At 42.4% G+C, this 11,553-nt stretch overlaps 1 pseudogene; it reads right to left on the reverse strand.

Annotated features, from left to right (window-relative positions):
- Nucleotides 1-7,941: 7,941 nt before the first annotated feature.
- On the reverse strand, nucleotides 7,942-8,755 carry LOC127207405 (60S ribosomal protein L13-like; annotated as a pseudogene).
- Between the last annotated feature and the right edge of the window lie 2,798 nt (nucleotides 8,756-11,553).

Below are 11,553 nucleotides of genomic sequence, written 5' to 3' on the forward strand. Positions count from 1 at the left end.
CTCCCAGAATTCATCGTGGTTTCAGAGGTGTTGTTGTTTCTTGCCAAGAAACAATGCAAACCAAAATAAAACAAAAACCCAAACAACAACAAAAAGAATTTAAAAACCTACCTTATTCAGAAAGATTTTAAGGTCTCAAGTCAACAAAGCTAACTGAACAATTCCCTAACAATGCATGAAGGTGTTCACATGGCTCTGGAGTCTGTCTGTGAAAAGGAGCTTCTGTCCCAGTCTCCGAGAGCCTTCACGAGATTGGCTGATGATCCCTAATGCTCTGCTTATACAAGATGTGGCATCTACTTGGAATAAACCTGTGAGAATAGTTTAATAGGTGACAAAGCTTGCACAATAAATTCGGGCTTTTAATTAATTAATTAATTTGGTCTTAATGTGAAAGAACAAAAGCAAACTTAAATTTCTAAAGCCAGGGGCCAGCTCTTCACTAAACTCGGCTTCCTTTCTTTGTCTGTCCCCATCTCATCCAGTGGGCTGAGGGAAAGGCCGGAACATAGCTGAGAGCACGCTTTGACAACTCCTAAGACACCCATACTAAGGTAAGGGACTGGACTGGTGTTATCATAGTAGATTGCAGACTCTTTCTGGCAAGGGCCAGAAGAAGCCAAAGAAGAGAGCCTGGGGGAAGGGGGAGGAGACACAGAACTGTTATTAATTCATTTAGGCTTTGTGCCAGTTGAATTCTAGCTGTAGACCATTTCCTGTAATTATGATTCAGCAGTGCCAGGAACAAATATAGCTATCAAGTTCAACACTTGCACAGAGAACAAATTAGTTCATAAAATGTAGTGGATTTTATCTCCAAATTGAAATTTTGGCCTAAGCCAGCGACAGACAGTAAGTCATTTAAGCTTTTCTCAGTAGAGTAATTTCGGTTAGCTGATATTTTTCAAGGGGGGGAAATAGCCATTAAGAGTAGGTAAAATGATTAGGAAAAACAACATATTTCTATATCACATCCTAACAAGAGTCTTATTTATGGTCTTAAGATGGACATCTGTTCTTAAAGACTATGGTTCTATTTGATCTTTGAGACCAGTAGTTCCCAGTTTAATTTGCATAAGTGTAATCATGCTTTACAGCCACGAATTTAATTTTTGCTTAAGACCAGAGCACGGGACATGTTGTGATGGTGGTGGTGGTGGTTTGTTGTTTGAGACAGAGTCTCACTCTGCAGCCGTACCTGTCCTGTAACTCAAGATATAGTCTTGAACTCAAAGAGTTCAGCCTGCCTCTGCCTCCTGAGTTCTGGGACTGAAGTCTTGCACCACCACACCCAACAAGATCAAGGATTCTTGAGTTTTGGTATAAATTTTAAGTAATTTTCTGCAGGAAAACCTCAGAATGACTGTTGAAGAACAGTTCTGTACATTCAAAGCAGGGCCTTGTTCAGACAAGGGTGAGACAGCAGATGAATGGGGCCATCACCATGGGCTTCCGGGATGGGCAGGGTGAGCCACGCCTCCTTTTCACAGAGCAGCTGTTTTAATTGACATTGTGGGTCAAGTTTCATGCTAAAAAAATAGATAGATATGCACTTTCTTTTCAAGTGTTTCCATATATTAAGAGATTCCAAAGCCTGGATTTTTCTATGTGTGAAGTGCTTTGATTTGCAAAATGTGCAACCTGAACATTTAAACTGCCATGCGAATTGAACAGCTCATAAGATTACCACATACATTTGGGCCATTGTTGTTTTCATTGTTTTTGTTTGAGGCAGGGCTTCACGTTTCCAGGTTGGCCTTGAACTCACTGTGTAGTTATGGATGACCTTGAATTTCTGGTCCTTCTACCTCCCCTTCCTGAGAGCCGGGAGTACAGGTGCGCACCATCATGCCCAGCTTTAGATGGTGCTCTGGACCAAAGCCTGAGCCTGTGTGTGCCACATAAATATCCTACGAACCAAGAGGCATCCCCAGCACAGGAAGCTACTTTGATAACTGTTCTAAGCCTGAACTGCTTGCGATTCTGGAGCATGCGCAGTAGTCATCAGTGGCTAGGTGGAGAGTTGGATGGATGCAGGAGTGACGTGCCGAGTCCTTAGAATTTCTGATCATATCCAGCTCCTAAAGCAACACTCTCCCCAACACTTGAAGTAATTAATAATGATCACCCCTTTGTTTTAAGTACAGAGAACTATCCGATAAGGCAACAACACACTTGTTCATTGTGGACACGTCCTTCCCTCAACGGTAACATTTTTATTTTGTTTCAGGTGACACCGTCTACCTATCTTTCATGGTGCAGCTCATTGCATTTTTAAAAGATGTTTTTTTCCAGGAGCTAATTGAGCTTTATCTATGTGAGTGCGCTGGAATCTGTCACTGACAGCCTGCAGAAGGCCATTTCTTCAATTGCTCGAAAGAACTAAAGAGTCAGACATGACAAACTGCAGCTAGGAGCACCTGGCAGCAAGCCCATTAGTACTGCTGTGCCAAGATGCACTAATAAATTACTCAGAAAACACCGACTCACTTTATTTCTGTCATGAAACTTGCCACCCTAAAACCAAAGGAAAAAATAAAGTTGATTTTTTTTTTCTTCTATCAAGGTTTGTCAGGGCCTTTGAAAACATAATGCATTATTTATTTTATTTATTTATTTACTTTTTGCAAAAATGTAATTGCTGGCAAACCCACTCTGGTCTCTGAAAACAGCTTCCTTTTGTTTCTTATATGATTTCTAGAAAACAAACCTTAGGCTTTCTTTACAGCCCTCTGCTTCTCTCTGCCAAGAAGCAACTTTTAACTCCAAGGCAACTATAGCAAATGAGAAAAACAAACTGAGCATTCTTTTCCAATCCCATTTTACAAACCAGTCCCATTGCCTTAGCTTGCTATGTAACTTAAGAGGTAATTGACTTTTTCTGAGGGGGTGGAGCAAGAGTATCTCGTTTGATCAGGATGTCCTTATCAATCATTGATTTAAGGATTAAGAATGAGATGTGAAAAGTGTCTGCTGGTATTCTGGGGATTTGCTCCGTTTAGCTTGGATCAAATTCTTCCATAGGCAGAGCAAACCAGACAGGATTCAAGTCTTAAACTGATAAGTTCCCCTCAATTTATCCTCAGGTAAGTTTCTGAATTGATTTTTCTACCATTCTCATCCCATCTCTAATGCTCATTTCTGATGACGTAGACTTGCTCTACATCACAGATGTTGGCGTGTACCTGTACGGCCCTTCTTGATGCAGCCTTTTCCATAATACAACCATAGCGACCACCGGACAACGTCTTCTACTGGGTGGTCTAGACTTATTGGAGAGAGACTGGATGCACAAATTAAATCACACTGCTGGTGCCAGATGATAAGGGATGGGAGCCAAGTAATTGGAAGGGATCAATGCAAGTTTACTAAATTAGTCTTGAGGCCTAACTATGGATACAACTGTCAGACACTCTGAGGTCCGACAAAAAGAACACTGAGCACGTGACCCTGAGTACAGGAAGTCACATAAGATGAGAGCCTAGGCTCCAAAGAGAGCTGTCACACAAAGAAGGTGTTCATTTGGAAGCAAGATTTCCTACAGCAATTGCAAACACAGCCTCAAGGTTATTCCCCCACGTGCTGAAAATATCAGCACGCCGACAGAGATGGTGGGTTACAGAAAGACTCACGTGGGAAACTCCACTCTGAGCATCTTCTCCCAGCCATTTCTCACTAGGCACTCATTTGATGCAGTCCCCAAGGAAAACACCTTGACAACGAAAAAACAGCTGTTCAACCAACAGCCTGAATGACAGGAGGTGAAGATGCTATGGGCTCCCCAAACTGACTCATCCCCCCCCATACAGTCATGGAACAGATGTCCTTAGTCCAGAGTTTGGCAACACAGAGTGCACTAGTAGCAAGTCTGGTTCTGTATTCTCAGCTGCCTAGGTTTGAGGCTGAGATGCAAAGGAAAGGAGAGAACATCATTCTGGTACTCTATTCTAAGAAGCTCAAAGCTCAGAATGTGTGACCTTTTTTCCATATCTCCACCATAAACAACCCTTTCAGATTACTTTTGCTGTATCTGGGATGGAGGCAACAATCTGCTCCTTAGGCAAAGTTATTCCCACAGGTGAACCAATAAAATCAAGCCATTCACTCCTCTGCCGGCATCTTCTGCTCAGGCAGGTGTCCCTTCCCTGTAGAATGCCAACTTAACTGTGTGGCATAGCAACCTCAGAGTCTCCACTAGTCTCCCTTAGTCATGCCAGCACCCACAACTTCTCCCAGCATCACGCATTGTCACCTTAGTTTCTTCTAGAAACTGTTCTCTCTACTATCTCAACAGCTCCTTCAGCAAACACAGAGTGTGTGTTGTTTTTGCCATAGGCTCATGCTGCCATTGAGAATAAACAGTAATACAAGGCTCAGTTCATCTAGTATGTATGTGCTGAGCACACTTCCGACACACAAGGAAAAATAAATAAGCATGTCATACTTACGAGAAAGGGAAAGTGATGTTCCTGTGAGCTCTGGAATCTGCTTTGGATTCACAGGTGAGACCCCCTTGTACCAGAATCCTTTCAGAAAAGGACAACTTCTTCTGAATAAAGCTGGTAGCCCAGCTCCAACACGTTATTCTCTTCCAACTCATGCCCCCAGCCCATTCATCTGCAGAAAATATAGAGCCCAAGCCAATGTCTGAACCTTGGTGTCCCTTTCTTTTTCATGTCCAGGTTGATAAATGAAGTAGGACAAAAGACTCAGGGAAAAATGTAAGTAAGTCAGTTGAGTCTGCTGAGTACAGTAGCTCCCTGTACTATACTCCCAGCAGCTAGGAGGCCAACCTGGGCTCCTGTGGAGAGTTCCAGACCAGCCTGAGTTACCATGTGATACCCTGCCTCAAAACAAAAACAACTAGACTGAAAAAAAAATATCAGTTTGATTGTATTTACAAAATAACTTAAATAACTTAAATAAAATCCAAATCCCTTTGCATCCTTTTGTTTAAGACTCACATTCTCCTCTGTGAGAAAATTGATGGAGGAATTGTGTTTCCTTTGCTTTGAAATTTATTGGCACCCAATTCTAGATTTACTCTCCAACAGTTAAATTAGGAGATGGCTCGTAGTGGATCTGCCCTGAGTTTCTTCTGGCTTCCTTTCTCCTGACAGACTGAGGCCTCACCAGGTGTAGCTCACCTTTGCTTATTCCCACTCAGGGTCTGCCCCATTGAGAAACTTCGAAGCCACACTGGGGAAGATGCATTTCTCAAGTTAGTGTGTGCATTCTGATGGTTGGGGGTGACAGTGGACACCATGAAAGTCATATTTGTCATTTTCTCCAGCCACATGTGGAACCTGGTGCTGCTTAAGGCTGAAAATCCACCACTCAGTGAGTGAGCAAGCAAAGTTACCTCTTGATATGTACATAATTAGACCTGCATTGTGGCCATTATTAATGACTGCATATATTGTTGATGACTATAAATTTGATTTTCAAATTAAATAAGGTAACAACTATAGCAAAAGAGAGGCTTACAGCATCCCAAAATATTATTTACCAACTATGTTGTGTCACCTACCCTTTCCTGCTTCTCTCTGGCACTGAGTGACCAGCACAAAGGCATAGCATAATGGTTTATTATATATCAAATGTATCTTCAGCTGTGCTTCCGCTCCATATGCTATTTCTCAAATAGAAAGTTACACAAATGTGCAAGATTTACAGGAATTATTTCTTCTATGATCGTCACTTTATTCTTCCATTTCCAAAGGCCTAAGGATGCTCGCCCAGATACCTAAATTTGATAGTTCTGTATGGAATGCTTAACTCATATAGCTTCTCACGTACGGTGATATTCGAGGAGCTTGCATCTTACATAACCCTACTGGGGCTTATATAATGCTTCAGAAATGTGTGCTGGTACAGTGAACTTTAGTTCTCTACCTTTAAATATGGTGTCATCTTCCACCCTGAAAACTCAGTGATAAATTTGGTATTAAGACTGTGACAAATTTAATGGAAAGAGTAAAGACTCTGAAACTAGAAAGACAAGCTTCTTGTGCTGGGCTGTCCTTTTGCTAACTGCGTTCTCTCAGACCAGTAAATGTACTCCTCTGAGATATAAATTCCACTCCTGTAAAGTATAAATTGTAGTGAGTTACACATACATATCCTTTCAAGAAAGGCTATGTGCACATCCTAAATTTTGGAACCTGTGGACATTAGTTCATATGTGAAAAAAGTATGTATTATCTTATGTGATGCAATTAAGTGAGAAATTCTATTGGATATTGAGTAGCTTGTAGATATATTATATGTCCTCATAAAGAAGAAATAAAAGAGCAGAGGACATAACAGTGGTAGAATGCTTGCATATCATGACATGGACTTCAGAGAGAGGAGGATACGGGGGAGGGGAGATTGAGAAAACAGTTGTTTAGATGTGGGACAATGCAGGGAAGAGATTCTCCCTGGCGTCTGCAGAAGAATGTAGACACTTTGACTTCAGACTTGACAAGGACTACAAAAGAGAGGAGAGAGAGAGAGAGAGAGAGAGAGGAGAGGGAGGAGAGGAGAGAGAGAGAGAGAGAGGAGAGAGAGAGAGAGAGAGAGAGAGAGGAGAGGGAGAGGAGAGGAGAGGAGAGGAGGAGAGAGAGGAGAGAGGAGAGGGAGAGAGAGGAGAGAGAGAGAGAGAGGAGGAAAGAGAGAGAGAGAGGAGAGGGAGGAGAGAGAGAAAGAGAGAGAGAGAGAGAGAGAGAGAGAGAGAGAGAGAGAGAGAGAGAGAGAGAGAAGACATTTCCACTGTTCCAAGCTACCATGTTTGTGGTTTGGTTTGGTTTGGTTTTTGTTTAAAGCATCACAGAAAATAAAAGCATGAATGATATTACCTTTCAGTTGCAATGAACATTATTAAGAATGAGGTTAGGAATGTGGGTTGGAGGAATGAGCATTCAGGGAATAGCTTTCTTATCCTCGACTTACTCTTATTATCTCTATTGTTTCTTAACCAAAATATACACATAGAAGTATCAAGTCTTCAAATCTTTACAGAACACTAATTTATGTTCACTCCTGCAAGAGATAAACAATTAGCAGAAACAACTCTCCTTCCCAACTTCTTTGGTTCCTGCCTGAAGTCCTACTGTTCTACAGTAATTACAGCCATAATCGACTGCCCCTCTTCTCTCTCAAGCAGGCTGCAAGTTACAAGCTGGACACAAAAGAGACTCCTGAGATTGGCTTGTGGAGCGGACAGCATTTCATCTACCATGTGCACCACTTCAGCCTGTTATCTCATCAGGTCTCTGTGCACTAACCAAAGAGTCAGCGTTCAGCTGGTGCAACTCTCGCCCACATCTACCTCTCACAATCTACCTAGCAAAGCTGTGATTACAGGCATTGCCAATGCTTTTCCCCAAGCAGAAACAAGCTTGGTGATTCAGAGAAGGGTGGGACCCCTAGAACATAAGGGTTGTAGATGGACTAACCAAGAAAGAATGGACTTGCTAACTTTGGAGTGCTCAAAATTGTTTTATGCACCAACCACAGCACAGTGATGGTTAGAACTGTAGAGTGGCCAGCCTCGCCTCTGTGCAACTTGTTCCATCGTCAGACTTCGAGCACATATGCTGGCCCTAGAAACAGCTCAAATGTGGCCTATTCATATTATAAGATCAGCTATATCTGTGTATGAACACACATGTGTGCATATGTGTTCTCCATGTTTTAGTGAGTGCACATATGCTTATAAATACTAGAAGTCAACGTTCTATGTCATTCTTCAAGATGCATCTATCATATTGTTTGGGCTCCCCAATTAGAATAGGCCAGCTGGCCAAGAAGCCTCAGACTTCTCCTAGCCCCATCCCCTCAGCACCAGCATTCCAAATTTGTATCAGCATGGCAGTTTGTTATAAGTTTGCTGGAACTTTTTGGGGGAGTTGTTGTGTTTTGTTTATGGAAATTTTACTGCAGCATTCCAACAGTGCATTACCTTTTCTTTTCAACATTTTGCTCTGCAGCTTCCTTCACCTTTTTTGCTCAGATGCCAAAGAGCCGGGCATAGGTGCAAGCCATGTGAAGACTGGCAAAAGCCTTGAAGTTCTTCTTTTATGGCTTTTTGGAGTTTTTTTTTGTTTGTTTTGTTTGTTTGTTTTGTTTGTTTTGTTTTGCTTGTTTGCATTTCAAGACAGGGTTTCTCTATGTTATCTTGGCTGTCCTGGACTCACTTTGTAGACCAGGCTGGGCTCGAACTCATGGCAATTCGTCTGCCTCTGCCTCCCAAGTGCTGGGATTAAAGGCATGGGCCACTCTTCTTCTGTGATGATTCCTGCATGGGCACCACAGGTCCTGTCAGCTGGGGGGTGGGGGGCAGGTTAAGTTCTTCATCAGAACCATCTCCCTTCTTCAGAGCAGAAGGCTTCCTTTTGTATGAGCTTGGATGGGTACTCCTTTAGGCGCTGCACATTGGCCTGTAGTGACTCAGTGGATTTGTTTCACCTCCTAGGGTCCACAGAGATGCTGATGGTGAGAGCCATTTTCTTATGGGTACCAGCCACCCGGAGTTCTTCCAGGCTGAATGTCTTGCCAGCTTGGACCTTGGTGTGTATCTAAGTGTGGGGCACCTCACTATGGGCCTGATGGGACTGAAGGCTGGACTACAGGCAATGCGGCACGCTCTCCCCTGTAGAGTCTTCCGTTGGCGGATTTTGCATGCTGGCTGGTTGAACCAAGTGTCTACTCACTGCTGCCAATCCTTGTGTAAGCGGGGCTTCAGGGTCGTGCCATTCTGGCTGGGTGGCATGGCTGCCTCCTGTGGAGCAGAACAGCTGAGCGGAAAGGCTTATTTTTTTATTTTAATTTATTATAATTTATTTAGATTACATCCCAATTATCATCCCTTCACTTGTACCTTCCCATTCCCCCTCCCTCCCTCCTCCACCCTAGTCCCCTCCTCTAGACCCCTGACAGAAGGGGACGTCCTGCCCCACCATATGACCAGAGCATATCATGTCTCATCCGAATAGCCTGCTTCCCTTCCTCTGTGTACTTCTGGGCCTCCCCACCAAGGGGAAGTGAGCAAATAGGGGTCACTAGAGTTCATGTCAGAGGCAGTCCCCCACTCTCCCCACAACCATGAAGAATGAGCTGCCCATTGGCTAGATCTGAACTTATTCTCAGTGTTTCATGCTTGCCTGGAAGTCACCTTCTCAAAGGAACTGACTTTCTAGCCATACCAGCTGAGTTTTAAACAATACTGAGGTAGGTTTCAGAGACAGAAAAGACAAAAGAAAAAGGCAGAAGACATCTGAGCACAGTCAAAGACGTTAAAACTAAGAGAGCTGAAACTAAAGAATTCTGAAAAGGCATCTTCAATAGTTGTTCTTGGGGGTGGGGGGAGGACCCTGCAGCAATAGTTTGTATAATCTGGCAAAAGGCTTGAGTGGCCTTCTCAGAAGTTTCCTTTGTCTTGTGAGGTTATCAGGGATGTGTATAAAAGAGTAAATGATTTCGTTCATCTACTTAAAAGTATTAAAACAAAAAAGGTGGGAAGATTACAGAACTGGAAGTAGCTATTATAAGTGTTGTTATCATACTGACAAATGGTGGTTTATGTTAGTGATGAAAGAGGAGTGAGGCCAGATTAAAGGGACACCTATAAAAGAGACTCCTAGGCTTCAGTGAGCAACCGGGAACAGGAGGAACAGCAATGTCCAATCTGGGGTATAGCGATGCTAAGCTGCATGGGTAACTAAAACACACCTCTAACCCCAGCTACTCTAGAAGCAAAGTCAAGGATCCCACATGAGACAAGAGTTCAAGACCAGACTGAACAGAAAAATAAGAACCACACTCCAAACAAGCGGTAACAAGAGTGGATGGTAACGGTAAGGCACTTTACCATGGAGAAATACAGCAACAGAAGCAAATAACAGAAAAGCCAAAGCAATGTGGATTAAAACAGGGAAATGTATTTATTTCTTAGGAGGCCTCTAAGAGCTGTCTGTGACTCAGTCAATGTTCTGTGGTGCTGGAGGAACAACTTCTTTGGTCTTGTTGGTTTTCAACTAAAGGATTCTCTCCTAAAGGTTACCGTGGACCAAGTAGCTGCACTCTTTCCTAATTCTAACCACCAATGAAGAAGTGGGTTACAAAAGGAGTGCCTTCAACTAGACAGGATCCCCCATAAACTGTCTCACATACATTTGTGTTTGTATCATATTGAAAATGATGAAAAGGGGGCACTGGAAACATAGATGTCATTAGAAAGGCTATTTTCCCACTCAGCAATGATAGATCCTAGTCATGTCTTAGGAGCACACAGGAAATTCTGTGATGCTGACCACTCTCCATAGCCATGAGATGGGAAACAAACCCATCTCAGGAGAAAACAAACGTTGAAAAGAAGGTAAACGTGGTGGGGTAGGGGGTGTGGGGGAAGGGGGGATGGGGGGGGCAGGGGGAGGGTAGACAGTCAATGGTAAACACCCAGGAAGCAGCTGGAAATGTCTCTCAAGTTTTTTTAAGGTAGCAAAAATAAAGATGAGAAGTTTATAATCTTTTCTTTATGCTTTCAGTTGTTCCAAAAGAAACCATGGCGACTCTGAAAGTCGCCTATTTATTCACTCCAGAGAGAAATTTGTTGGCATGGCAATAAAACCAAACAGAAATTACAGTGTTATGATTGTCAAAAACGAGTAATTCACACGGTTTACAGGTAAGAACCATCTAGGTTTGTTCAATAGCTCTGCTACAGATGCCCACAGGCAAGTCATATTTTACCTCTGTCAAGTTTTGGGGCCATTTCTTAATTTTGCTTCATGGATTTTGAGGCTATGAACATTCAAAATCTCTTACAGCAACTTCTTTAAAACATACCTCATAGGTCAGTGTTTATCCTTTGTCAGGAATATAATTGGTTTTCATGACTCTAAGGTTTGAAAATTGAATTTGAGAATTAGAGCTCCTCCAAGAATCCATGGTACTTGGAAAGCTTGGATATCATACCCCCTACCTCAGGGTGTCACCTGCTACGATCAATAGTATTCTCAAACTGACTCCATATTGTCAAATGACTATTCACTATATATCTGTGAAGAATTTGGGCCCCTAACAAAAATCCCATATATTCTTTCTGGGAAATAAGGAAAATAAGTAGATCCATAAAGCAAACCATCCACAAGCCTAAAAATACATCATCACCTGGAAAGGTCCTGAAATGACCACATTATGATGAAGTGGCTGAAAGTCAAGTGTACCTGGGACAGTAGGGCGATCTGGAGAACAGAGACACTCAGCAGGATCTCAGATATAAAATCATGGGCCTGAAACAGACTTACTTATCAAATAGAGCCAAAAGGAAGAAGTTGCAAGGAAACGAATTGTACCTAAAAGGGGGCAGCTCTCCCCATCAAAATTCCAATGGCATTTTCCATGTACATATGAAAAAAATCCTAAAATATATAATAAACCACAAAAGTCTGAAATATCCAAAGCTGTTTTGAAGGATAAGCACAAAACTTGCAGCATAATATTATTTGGCTTCAAAATATGCAACAAAGTCAAACACCATGAGATCAGCATAGTAGAGATTCATACTTT

The sequence above is a fragment of the Acomys russatus genome, chromosome 2 (genome assembly GCF_903995435.1).
Source record: "Acomys russatus chromosome 2, mAcoRus1.1, whole genome shotgun sequence".
Taxonomy (NCBI): Eukaryota; Metazoa; Chordata; class Mammalia; order Rodentia; family Muridae; genus Acomys; species Acomys russatus.